This window comes from Rhea pennata, chromosome 3, assembly GCF_028389875.1.
Source record: "Rhea pennata isolate bPtePen1 chromosome 3, bPtePen1.pri, whole genome shotgun sequence".
NCBI lineage: Eukaryota > Metazoa > Chordata > Aves > Rheiformes > Rheidae > Rhea > Rhea pennata.
The window spans coordinates 51,791,048-51,805,115 of NC_084665.1; the positions used below are offsets into that span (position 1 = coordinate 51,791,048).

The following is a 14,068-nucleotide window of genomic DNA, read 5'->3' on the forward strand; positions in this document are numbered from 1 at the left end:
TCCTAATGAACTATTCTGCTGAAACAGGTTGCCCAGAGAGATTGTGGGCTCTCCATCCTTGGAGATATTCAAAACCCAGCTGGACACTGTCCTGGCCAATCTGTTTGAGCAGGAGGATTGGACCAGAAGATCTCCAGAGGTGCCTTCCGGCCTCAGACCTTCTGTGATTCTGCAAAGAGGTCAACTACCACTGAGTTTAGTGGTATAAGGATTTCACCTGTAGTATAAAATATAGCTAATTTCTGGATTGTGTAGGTATGGGGAGACGCAGAATGGAAAGCTTCTGTGCTAGGATGGTAGTAAAAGGATGGCCCTGAAAACAGATTTCTGCTGGTATGAATTAATGCACTTCCATTGACTGTTGGGGAGTTTTCCAGCCCACCCTCGGAGCAAACTTGGCTCTGTGAGCTCCACATTGCTCCTTCAGCATGATGCAATAGGGAGCACTGTGCCCTAACCTTGCAGCCTGTGGTCATGTAGTGCGGTGCTTGTGTTGTGGCAGGAGCTCTGCTTATCATGGAGGCCTGTTTGCCATGTCCTTGCTTGCTGACTCAGCAGCTCCAACTGGGAGAGTGCTACTGGGGTTAATGGTGTTTTAATGGAAACCTTGAGACTGTTATCTATTCTTCACTTTTTCTGTTTTTCTCCTTGTTTAACCTCATTGGGTAAGATCCTCTGCTGATCCACTGTGTACCGGAGCAATACTGGTGACCTAGCATTGGTGGTAACAGTGGGGCCACCACTAGCTTTGTGTTGCTTTCTCCTAATGCAGGGAGGAGGAGGGTGAGAGATTTAGTGGCCTCTTTTTAGTGGAAATCCATGTAGTACTCTAATGAGACTGAATTCTGCCTGTAGTACACATTCACTTGAAATATAGTTTAGTTCAGGACAAACAAATCAACCTAACCTTTCTAGTCATTTTTTATAGGTGCAAGTGGAGTCCTTGTTATTTTAATTGTTGTTATTGCAAAAATCTCCTAAGTCATTTTGTTATTTGCCCATTTAAAAAAAAAAACATAAAAGGAGAGGCGAAATCACACTAAATGGTAGATTAGTCTTTTTTAAAAAACACATTCATCATGGCCAACCTTGTTCACTTTAAATTGTGTTGCTATGTCATGCTTAACAAAGCATGTTGCAGGCTAATAAAGGAATACAAAAGAGCTACTTGAGTTAGCTGATCCTAAAAAAAAAAAAAAAAAAAAAAAAAAAAAAAAAAGAAAGAAAGAAACAAGCAAGATATTTAAAGAGAGGTAAAAAAAAAGAATTAGCTTTTTAATATCCTGCTTGCATTATGCTACATGCATCTATCAACAGATGAGAGAGGCAGCTTAAATCTCAGCAAGTGGAAGCGAAGTCATAGATGTCCTACTGTGATTTTAATTCAGTGTATAAATATCTAAGAGGGAAAAAGAGAATTTAGAGGTAATTTAGAGGTACCAAGGTAATGATAATGTATTCAATGTTTAGCATTGTAGGAAATTATTAGAAGGTAAACCAAAGGGGAGTCAACAGAGAGAAGCAAAACTACTTTGTTACACAAAACCATGCTAGGTGCATACATAATCTAACTGCTGATCTGGATCTGTTTTCAAAGATAAGAATCGTACGACTGGAATGTCAGATGTGATTAAATGCTGTGCTATGTCATAATTTAACCTACTGGCTTGTACTGATCTGACAAAGGGCTCAACAAAGTGAGGATATAGAAGAACTAGAGTGGGAATAGTAGCCAAAACAGAGACATAAGTTACCAGTCACCACTTTTCTCTTCCTTCACAACCAGAAGTTTTGTGGCTTCCTGTTTCATACTGGGATTTAGACTCCATGATAATAATAAAAAGCACAAGGCTCACAGCACTTCTCTGCTAAAGACTACATCTTCTTGATGTGTAAAGTCAATTAAACTGATTTTTTTTCTGACTACCTCTTGTAGGCAGCCCACTGGACATTAAAAATCTTGGGAAAAGAAGGACAGGGGAAAAAAGCAGCATTTATTATGACCAATAGTTCTTCTACTAGAAAGACTAGATCCAAGCTCCAAAGATCTCTGTCAGCCATTTCTACCAGGCATCATCTGGTGACTGAATCTCATCTGCTGTCATGAATTCTGTGTCGTCATTATTCTATCTGTACCCTTAAGATAATTTGAGTGTGAAAAATTCTGTGTAAAATCAAATCCTCTTTTATTCTACAGAGATACAATAGGATTTGCAAGGTGAAAGGAGATATATAATTTGGATCTATCCCCAACTTAGATATCTTAGTGGAAATTTAGGACAATGAATACAGTCAGGTTACGCTAAGACCCCCCCCCCAAAGATCCTCAGAGTAGTTAAAAATGATATCAAGAAGGTCTTTACAGATAAAAGAAGCTTGTAAGATTAGAACTTTGGTCTCTGAGAGATTTTAATGGCAGTCATTGTTCACAATAATAACTAGGAGCATTCTAACAAGGACAGTACATTTCTGCAGTAATTTAAAGGGTTACTCTCTTCTGCCATTTGTTTTAATTGCAGCTTACAAAATCAGAAGCCATTCTGGACATATTAATGGACATTTATCTGAGCAAACAGTTTAGAAGATTAGATTATCTACTTAAAAGATATAACTCAGAAAAGAAGCAATAAAGAGTTTAATTTATTTTTTATTTTGAAAAGAATGTGAAAATCTTTTAACAAGTTTGAATGGGATATCTATACTAAAGAAGTCACAAGGCAGAAGAAAAATGGAAAATGTGCTAAGAACTAGTTGTGTTTCAATGACAGGCACTGAAGGATCAACCATGATGAAAGATTATACCACTGGCTTCTTCAGAGTGGTCCACCATTTCTAAAACATGAAATTATGTGAGGATCAATAGTATCTTCCAAGCTGGTCTTCCAGAAAGCTCCCAGCAGGTCAGCAGTGATGGGAGCTGATCTTAGCTTGTGGCTTGGTTATACTGTTGATCAGTGCTGACTGTTGATCAGTGTGCATATTGGCCAAGGACTCAGTGCAGTTCCTAGTGATGAATATCACTCTTGCTGTAAGCATTTTGTGGCAGCTTTCAGATGTCCTTAGAGACAAGCCTGAGTGAGCACAAAAACCATGCTGCTCTTGACACAGCCCCCTTGCTATATTGCTGTTCTCCTTCTTCAAGGATCTGTCCAGCTCTTCTCAGCACTATCTTTTAATTAAAGGGCAGAGTCAGCTGGCACAGGTAGGTAGGCTAGGATGCCACTTTGATGCAACATAGTTGGTAGGATGTTTTTCTGTCAGTGCTGTTCAACACAGCCCCAGACAACACCCACGAAGCTAACAGCATTCATTGTTAGAATAGCTGCTTCAGACCTGAGGGCTTTAAAGTCATGGTGACACAAACTACAGGAAATAATAACTCCATGCTCTTGTCAGAGATAATTATGCCAGAAAAACTTTGTAGCATTAGCTAAGTCCTACCTCTGTTTCTCACCCATAAAATGTTGCTAAAATTATTTCAAGCGCCTGAAATGGAGGGGCCTGTCTATGTCTTGTTGTTTGTACATAACTGTTTATAACCATATCCAGTTTATTTTATGTGCACACATATGGTGGTGGTCATTAAGAAGTCATTTTCTCCCCATCTCTGCTGCTCAGTGATGTTGGAAATAACAGCAATTCCCTGCACTTTAAGTATTAGGTAACTGTAGACTGGTATAAATGCTGACTTTTTGAAATGGTAACTATTATAGTATGTGGTTGTGTGTACACACATGCATACATACAAATGTTCATGTGCTCATAATTATCACACAGGTTCCTCTACAAAAATCAAACACAGGCGAAATAGTACTGCAGGAGTGTCCTGTTTCTGCTCCAAGTTCAAGTTCCTGTGAGCACTGACGACTGTGCTTATGTTATTCAAATTGCCCCTTTGAGAGAAGAGTGAGGATGAAAATTAGCAAAGCTTCGAACATATTTTTAAAGTTTCTATGGATGAGTCAGACACTGGCTGACAGTGTCATTTGGTCACTGTTTACAGGAGGAGAGTCACAATACACGGCCAGTAATTAAAGAGTCTCCTCCTTAGGGCCAATTGTAATATTAGAAACAATTTGTATGGCGGTAGGGAGGGAACACCTTGCAATTCAAAAAGCATAATTTGTTTTCACTATGTGTGAAAGGAGCCTTAGGTTAAGACTTAACTAACTAACTTGGAAAGTTTCAGGCAGATTATGGCAATGAAAATGCAATGCATGGCAAATGCTTAGGGCCAATCACTCTGCTGTTATTTAAGGAGACCCCTTCAATGAGTTCCTCAAAATCCTAGTTAAAAATTTATGGCACAATTTAAAAAACAAACCTGAAAAAGCAACAAAAACCCAGCCCCACAAAATAATTTTGAAAGTTCTGAATCAGAGTACGAGCTAAAAATCCTTTCAGCAACCTTAAAAAAAAAATCCTTCCAAAAGTCCTTCCATAGCAACAAAGAACATGCTGTGCTATACCTTTTTGAGTGACTTTTCATGGGAGTGATTGGAAGAAGGCAGTTTAAGATAAATGAGAAATATTTGTTGGGGGGAATGAAGGGAGAGGAAAAACAAATGCTGACATTTTCTCTGTAAAAAAAAGAAGACTTCAAGGTGACTTAGAGAAACATTCAAAATGATAAAGGACTTGGTTAAAGCTGAAAAAGATAAACAATGTACACCAATGAGGAGGTCAAACATGGCTTTAAAAAGGCCTTCAGGTGGATTTTGTGATATTTGGGCTTCATTAGGCAAAACCAGGGTTGCTTGACAGCAGGAGTGTCTACTAGTAATTATTTCCTAAGTTTAAAGGTGCAACCTACCCAGAAAATCCTTTGCTGCTTTTAATGAAAGCTACTGTAGCATGGAACATGGATGAAGGAACAAGGGTTTTATTTATTTATTTAAATGATGGCTTTGGATAGAGAAATTAAACACAGTAGGTAGAAAGATCCTACTTAGATGTGAATTGATTTTGAGTGTGCCTGTGCTGGCTGAGCAATGGGCAAACAGACTTGGATTAAACAGAAGAATATTGCTCTATAATACTAATGGGAAAACTGAAAATGTCCCTTTATTTAAGAGCCTGAAATATTTTTCAGTTTGACACAATTTTGTGCTTTTTGTCTTCTAGATAGGACAAAATTTTCAGTATTGAAAATATTGAATTATTGTTAATAAGCTCTCTGCTCGAAGCATTTTTGGACAGAACCAGGAATATCCCAAATCTTTTAGGTTAACGTTTTCAATGTGAAACTACAAGCTTTTGGGAAATCAGTAATCTTAAACTTTACTATAGTAGGTTTTGACTTGTTTACAGAGGTTTAGAAGAATGACTACCTTAATTTTAAAGATTTGAAAAAGTGATGCACAAACATAGAAAGCCATGTGTATAAAAACCATTTCCCCAGACATCCAATCTAAGAAATGAAATTCTGATGTGGAACTGCCTTCCAGTAAGGAAGTCACTAAAGCTGAGAGGAAAAATCCTCTGCACTGGGTAAAGGAAGGCTGGAAAACATTCAGAGAGGACAGAAGGAGCAGAATATCTGGGTAAATGTGCAGAAGCTCTTAGTGTGTCTACAGAGCAGATCAAAGTGTGTTTGTGGCCTCTACAAGCATGACAGGTAAGAACAATAGTAAAGACAAGGGGCTCTGTTGCCTTTCCAGCTGTTACCTAAAGCCATGTTGGAGGAAGAGCTACATGCTAGCAGGAGGTGATGCCTGTGGTACCCACCAGTGCTAACAGCTATCTTCTGCTATCTGTCTTCAAGACATGCTACAGTCACTCCTTAACTTTGCTCTCCAGATATGGTTGGAGGCTCAGTGAGGAGCACAATGATTTTGCCTATGTTAGTAATGTGTGTGACCCAATACAAATAGATTCATAAAGGCAAATGGTTAGATTTGCTGCTGGCACACATCTTCCAGTTTAATTTCATTTGCAGGATATTCTGTTCGTGCACATCAAGACAGTTCTGAAGCATGAACCAAAGCTCACTAACTGAGTCTTACTCAGATCTCAGATCTTCAGATTTGCTGCAAAGGTGCACTTTGCTCCCAACTTAAAACACTAGTGTAGACATGCCGTAAGTAACTGAGGACTAATCCTTGCTCCAGTTTCAAAGTGGAAACTACTGAGTCGTGTTTCTTAGATGCTATTATACAGAGCTTACAGCATTGCATACAGCAAAAGACTATTTGTTGATAATGACTACAGACCTCTGACTGTAGGGGCCAATATATATCCTTAGGATAGTTAACTCGGACTTCTGCCCAGTGCTGAAGAGCATGAGGCCATCATTCAGCCTGATTTGCGTGCCCTGGGAGGTAGGAGGGAATGAACCATGTGTATCACATCGTAGCTGGGTAGGATAGAGTAGAGTTTAACCTGTACCTCTCCTGCTTTAATTAATTCATTCTTTAGTGATTATGACTGCAAAGTACAGCACAGGACACAGCTTTGTACTAGAAATTCTCCACTGGTCAGAGTCCTGCACATTCAAACACGAGCCATTAAAACAAAATAACTACATATATATATATATATATAATTTATCTGGGAAGTGGCTATAAATAGGAGATTCCAACCATTTTAGGATGCATTTCTGTGCTTTTAAAGCTTCCAGGCTTCCACAGATCATGTGCCATGTCAAGCATTACAACAGTAGATTGAGTGTGGAGGACTACAAAGTTCACTGGGATCTGAGAAGCAGCTAAACAAACTTTAAGTCAACTTTGTGGTAGAACTTCCTATTCTAAGCAGAAAAGATGCATGGAGCAAAATGAAATTACAGATTTTAAACTACTATTTTTCAGTTGAAAAATAGAGGGAAATTGAATCAAAACCTCACATTTGTTGATTATGGCTGCACTTACCATTTTACACAATTTGCAAGATGGCATTCCAGGAAATGTAGTTCCTTGCTCCTGTTCCCACAGCAAAAATCCTGATTCCCCTGAGCCTCAGGGATTATAGGGTCTGGGAGACCAGCCTGTAGCTGAAATACTTTCTGGCTCTAGGTTGTGTAACGGGGACTGACCCTCTAAGGCTGGAGAATTCAGCTCTAGCCTTACTTCCTAAGGCTTCCTCAGCAGAGATGACTTCAAGCCTCTGGGTCCTGGATGCAGACAGAGCTGGACTCAGTAATCCCATGCTCTTTTTCAATTAGAGATGTTCAAAATTCAGCATTTTTGAAGTTGCAAAATAAACTTTTTTTTTTTTTTTTTTTTTTTTTTTTTTAAGATGTTTTCTCTGTAAGACATTTTGGAATTCATGTTTTTTTTCTTGTAGATGCAGCCATCCTTTCTCACCATTTAAAAAATCCCTGTGGACAGATCTGGTGGGCGAGCTCCCACGTCTCTTCCTGACTTTGAAGAGAGTCTCCATCCTTGACTACTGACCTTCTAAAGGTAGTGGCAAGGCAGAATTACCTCTCTGCTGTGTCTCCTGCTTTTATTTCTTGTAACACCTGCATACTAATAATTGATGAGAGTTCTGCATGTTTCTGAAATATTTTACCTTATAGAAATTATACACTTGCTGTACAATTCCGCTGAATGAGAGACAGGCGCTCTCTGTCTCTTCATATCTGCACTTCTTACCATGGATTTGGTGGAGTCAGATGGACCCCCTTCTGGCTGATTGTGGGGCTTCCCCATTTGTTTGCTATTGATGACTCATTATCAGATTTGCTCAGTTTATGAGTAAAGGGATTATTTTTCTAAATGAGAATTCAACCTGGGCCCTGAAAGTCAAGCTGTGTTTCCTTCTGCTTCTCATATTACCACCACTAATAAAGAATCTGCAGCCAGGGACTCAGCTGACAACTTCGTCAATGATGCATGAAGGGGGCTAGTATCTGGCTTGTTTTTCCACAGCTGCAGTAGAGCTATAGTATGAACTGAAGCAGGAACCTCTTTTTTTTTTGTAACTAAAACAAGCAGATGGGACAGGGTGACTTAATAGAAGCCGAGATATTGAAACCATTTAAAATACCTTTACAGTGATGTTTGGTTTCTATATACTCACTGCCTCATCTTGACTATTCTCTTGCTGCATGTATCAAGTGCCCCAAAAGGCATATCCTATAACAGCTTTTAATTCTTTTCTCTCTTTTTTCTGCTTTGTGGTTGCATAACTACTATTTAATTGATGTAAGTTTGGGCTTCTGCATTCTTCCCATTCCTCAGTCTACATACCAGTGACTGCCTCTTCCCACATTTCCTGCAGGTCTTCAGAAACAGGGCTTTTTAAATCTAAAAATGTGGACATTTCTATTAGTTCTTGATGTTCTCCAAGAGTAGTTTTCAGAAATTTTTCCCTTTACCATACAAAAAAAAAAAAAAAAAAAAAAAAAAAAAAAAAATCTGAGACATTATCCATTTCCTTAATTTCTTACTTAAATTTTATGTCTTCTTTTGCATAGCAAACTGAAAGATTAAATATTCGTGTGATAAAAAACAGGCAAAACCTAGCTGCCAGAAAAAAAAAAAAAAAAAAAAAACAGTTTTGCATTTGCTGTGACTAACATCAGCTTGAGGAACTGTGCTAAAACATTTAGAGGACCCAGAAGTTGATGTGAATGGAGAAAAGATTTTCAGGCTTTCAATTCTAAATTGCCACTCAGCTGGGATGAGACTGGGTAGCTATCTGATGATTAATTTGAAAGTACTTGTTGGTTTTCAACTTAGTCTTAATAAAAAAGTGTATATCACCAAAAAGGAAACTCCAGACCTACAAACCCTGCATCACAATCAGTAGTGACTGCCACCCACACAAGGGAATAATATATAGAAGGAGAAAAAAACCCAGCAGATTAGACAGTATAGTACTACCTTCTGTCTCAGTCTCAGTCTGTCTGTCTCTATCCCTCTTTATTTATTTTATTTATTTATTTTAAGGTGAGAAATGAAGTGCTTTTTGGTGGGCCAGTTTGGAAAGATCTTATCCTGAAGTTCAGATCTGACGATCCATGCAAATTTTGTGAAGCAAGCAAGCAAGTAAACAAGAAAATTATTCAGTTAGAATAAGCATCATGAAGGCAACATTTAAGATTTCTGCAGACTTAAAGGCCTGGGAAAAAGCATGCCTAAGCCCGCAAGAAACCTGGTTCTTGGGGTTGCACCTTCTCTTTAAAGCAATCAAGAAGAATTTGTAGTTCACCTCTCTCTGCAGTGAGGACACAGAATGGAGGTATCAGCACTCCCTGTACAAAGGAACATATCTCCTCCCCAAGAGGTACACAAGAGTCCTTGGTCCTGAGCACTTCTCTTTTCTGATCTGGTCTTACCTAGAGTGACAGATCATTCACTTGGGCTTTCTCAAAGAAGTCGTCTCTGTTCCCCTGTTTTCCATCTTTGGGCATCTATGTAAGGGTTTTTTCATTAATCTTTCCTTCACAGAGCTCCAGATTTTTAGCTCTACATATCCAGAGACGATTCAAATTGTTATTCTGTATTCATTTTGAATATATTCATAGCACTGTATCTGATGAAAATCTACTAGAGAATTTGCTTTGCTCCCTAGAAGAACATGCTGGGCATTGTAGAAGTGATATGCAATATTGCCCTGAGAGATGTATGCCTCCAGGCTCATTCACTGATAGGGTATTGTGAGGAAGAAGAAAAAGGGAGAAAGCTTTGGTCACTGGCATCACAGGAATTCAAAGGGAAAAAAATCAAGTAAAGCAAAATAGAAGAGCTTCAGCAAGATAATAGTCTGAGCAGCTGGGAAGACTAACACCAAGGTAACATTTAGCGTGTTTCTGTTCCTACTGTCAGCGGGAGTTTAGGTCCTCCAATCCAAATTCTCCCAGGAGCACAATGGAGGCAAACATCAGAGTCAGATGGGCAATGACACAATGTGCATCTGGCTACCTCTAAAAGAAAGAACTATCTTCATGCTGAGGGTTAATGGAAAGCATGCATATGGGGACACAGTGGGCAAAAGGATAGGTAATATGATCTCTTTCCTTAACTACAGAATATTCTAGGAATATTAGGAAAAAGTCGACTTCCACAGAGATCAGTAAGGCAGAAAGAAAAATCACCATGTTTATTTGTGGGCACTCCCTTCAAGGCTTTGCAGGTGACAGACCCAGTGAAAGCATCCATCTCCGCTCTGTGCTCAGTAAGCAGAAAATGAAACAGAAGAGTCAGTGTGACATTGAGTGATTTCAAGCCAGTTGTAAAGGTCTGCATTCAACCTGAGGCCAGCAGCTCAGGAGCCCTCACAACAACAGGGGCAGTTTTTAATAACACAGCAGCCACCAGAATCCAAAGGGATCTTGAACAAGACAAGCATCAAACACAAAGTCTTCTAAAGTGCAAGCTACTCATCAGGAGACAAAAGATCCCCAAGGCATTCTGTCAAGATTTGAAGTTAGTATGGATATTCTTGCCTTCACTCATCTTGCTCTAACTCACTTCAGCTCAATAAATTATTTCCAAAATGAGAGATTGCAACAACAGTTTATAATTGTTTCTCTTTTCTTTTTCTCTTGGGATATGCGAACAAACTGCAGAGCCCAGTATCTAGGCTCCCTCAAACTCTTTATTTAAGACTGAATGGGAGAAGTTGATTCACATGCAAATCCTGGGGACTGATATCATTCTTACTGTGTACTATTCAACTATTACTGCACTGCTCTGGGCAACTTAAATTTATATATATTATCTGCCAGAGGAGGCTACTGAAAACTACACCACATTGTCTCACAGAACCTTTGCACTGTTTGTGTTCTTTTGAAATCACTAAATACTCATCAAAACAGATTGATTCAGCAAAATAGGACATTTTTCAGTGGGATCCTTAGATAGAGATACAAATTTACTCCAGCATTACTATGATTCCGCTGTTTAGGTTCTCACCTGAAATATAAGAAATTGACATTAAAATCCTAGATACGATTTAGGAGGTTTCCTAGGAGGTTTCTCTACCTGCATTTTCTGAATGCCAAATAACACATTCATCTAGCAGTTTGTATAGTCAACCTTTCTCTTAATCTTTTCTGGAGTTTTCACTAAATACAGGTAGGTGATTAGGGCTCTTACCTGGTTTGTGGTATCAAAGACCAAGGCTTACCCTTGGACTTGATCCTATTTCCAGACCAGTTTGGTATACAAAGTAGAAGAGCTCTAATGGAAGGTATTGAGAGACTGAATCTAGTGTGGGAGTCAGAGCTGCCCCTGACATGTCTGAAAGGCAGGCTCAGAAACCTGCTGTGGGCAAGTCAGCAAGAGATGTCTGCTTGGGTCTTATGCATCTCAGGTGCATGTTGTGAATGTCAGTTACTGGGATGACTTCTCTACCTTTGTCAGGTTCAGACAAGTTCAAATGGTAAAATCTCAGCCTGTTTTTGCCAAAGGGAGTTCTTGTTTTCCAGCCTGCTCTTAATTTTAGATTTTTTTTTCAGTGTGCATGTTAGAATATGCTTTCTGTTGTAGTAGAGATCAATAGCAAATGATACCTTTGAAGAGAGGGATTTGAGGGATTCTGCAAAAAAACAGAGGAATCAGTATTATACAAGCCATTGCTTCCTTCACAGAGTGGCCTTCTATAGTATCTGGTCATTCCAAGCAGTGGCTCGATATGTATGCAACATAGCCAGTGACGCATAATGAGAAAACAACTTCATTCTCATTTTACAATCACTATATCCCCACCACCCTCTCCCCCCAAAAAAAGCACTGAAATGGAACAAGTAATAGTGCAATCTTATTTATTATATAGACAAAGCCTTCCAACAAGGCTTATTTTAAGGTGTGCACATGCGTCAAGGAGATATTTGCTCCTTTGTGTATCCTTTCATCCAGAAACAATGCAAATGGGCTATTTTTAACCTTCTGATCTTCTGAAGGACCTGACCTCACAAATGAGATACTGCGATGTGATCTTGTCCAAGAAATTTTACCATCTTTTGGACTTCTCTTCCCAAGCAAAGTCACAAAGAGAGAAGGTAGAGGTGAGGAACAGTACTGACTGCGGTTGCACGTGGTGTATCTGTTGCCTTTTTGAAAAATCTCCTTCACTCTTAATGTAAATAGTAAGCTGGGTCATATCTTGGTCTAAGTGCTTATCTAGGACCAGGAAATGCAGATTTAGTTTCTCCTGCTAAGGCTCTGGGTGCTTTTCAGTAAATTGTTTAAGGAGAGGTTGTTCCCACATAAACTTAGTTATTTAAAAGTTAAGTGACCAATCTAAGCAAGTCATCTTTGGCTCCCTCTGTGACCAGCAGAGAGAGCCAAGCACCTTAAAAAACAATAGAGCCTTTCTCTCTGGCATAAATTTCTGAAGAAGGTGAGATGAATTTTCTGCTAATGTTGCCTCCATGGGCCCATTGCAGCAGTGGAAGCGCAGAAGAGTTAGGCAGGGCAGGATATTAGGCAATCATGAGAAGATGGTGGGGAACTTGCTGAATCCACTCTTCACATGCAGACTAAAATCACATTTTATACAAAAATTAAGGGATTTTACTTGCTGCTGTCTGGTCTCTGCTACCATGGTTTCAAACTTAACTGTTTCTAATAATGCACTTTTGTATAGGAATGTGCTAGGAAATGAATACTTTTAAGTGAATTAACCTTTGAAAGATCGAAGTTAAGCAGAGAGGGAATATAATTAGAAAAGGCAGACCTTCTATCATATACAACGATTGGTTAATGACTTCTGCAGAGCAGAAGGATAAAATTAAATACTGTAGGTCCATGACTTAATTTGCTGACAGGTGCATAGATATATATGTGTGCAGACATACACAAGCAGTGGAGAGGTTTAGCCTGATTTGTAGGACAGCAGCTTACCTAGGATGAAGACTCCTGGAAGCTGTCTTGTTATGCTCTAGTCTGGCATGTACCTGTGGGGTGATGAGCACAGCTGGCATCCCCTCAAGTCAGACAGGGAGTACTTGGTGCCCTGCAGAGCTGTGGGCTCTCCTCAGAGCTTGCTTCAGTATTGGTCCATCCTTCAGGGTGCTACCAAGCTCTGAGGAGGATGGCGCAAATGTACATAATGTATATCCTTATTGATTAAGAAGGTTTCTCTAGAAAGCTGTGATTTCTTGTGCAAGAGGCAAGTGAATTCCATACACTGGCATTACAATCAGGACCTTAATCTGGACCTTCTTAAAAACACCAGAATTATATCTGTTTTGTAGTGAGGTTCAGTTACAGTTACTATGAGAATGTGTTTTTTCCCCCTGTTTGTTTACTCTCTCAGCTATTACATTATACCAATTAATTCTCTTGTATATCTAAATCCAGTGGGTTGAATTTTCAACTTGAAATTACTCAGTGCAGTTCCCAGGTCAATAGTGGTATGATATTATTTTTCACCAGGGGAGAATCTCATCTGCTATGAAGATGTGAGGACCACCATATTGAAGTATTTAATAATGCATAGCAACACCAAATAACAGCTTATGAGCTGAACTGAAGAAAACAGCACATCAGATCAAAACCATAGCAAAAGGTAGCTTGGCAGAATATTGTCAGTTTACTTAAATTGGGATTTGGACTGGTCTATGATAATAATGTAGTCTTTACCATATAGTTATCTTGCCTTGGTAGGCCATTAACAAATGATTAAGCGATCAATACTTACTTACGTAAGTAAAGATGACTAATATAATCTGTGGCTTTTAATTTCAAGTATTAGTGTATATTACATTAACATCTGTGTGCTATCTGTTCCTTTCAGCACAGATCCAATTTCAAGCTCCAAGTATAAGAGAATGTAATTTAATATAATTGTGGTCATTTTATTTTCCTTAATAAAAGCAATCATTGCCTATAGCTGGTTTCAGAGTGTTGTGAGCAACTTGCAACTGTTACCAAGCGTCTGTTAAAAGGCGTCTTTCAAACTTGGCAAATGTCTCTAGAGAGGTTTCTTTATTGTCATTATTTTTAGCTTCCAGATAGAAAAGCACAGACTGTACAGGACAGCTGGCAGTCACTGAAGTAAAATGAAAGGTATTGTTCTGCAAAAATCTCAGGTGAGTGCAAAGAAACCAATAGCCTAATTCTTTTACTGTAGCCAATTAAAAATGAATGTGTGTATTAAGAGCCTCATCCTTATC

The 14,068-nt window shown here is 38.9% G+C and overlaps 1 long non-coding RNA gene across 1 annotated transcript; it reads left to right on the plus strand.

Annotated features, from left to right (window-relative positions):
* Positions 1-97: 97 nt before the first annotated feature.
* Positions 98-8,962, plus strand: LOC134139065 (uncharacterized). The gene is made up of 3 exons (XR_009958062.1): positions 98-179; positions 7,285-7,403; positions 8,895-8,962. It is a non-coding gene; the product is annotated as an uncharacterized LOC134139065 (long non-coding RNA).
* The last annotated feature ends 5,106 nt before the right edge of the window (positions 8,963-14,068 follow it).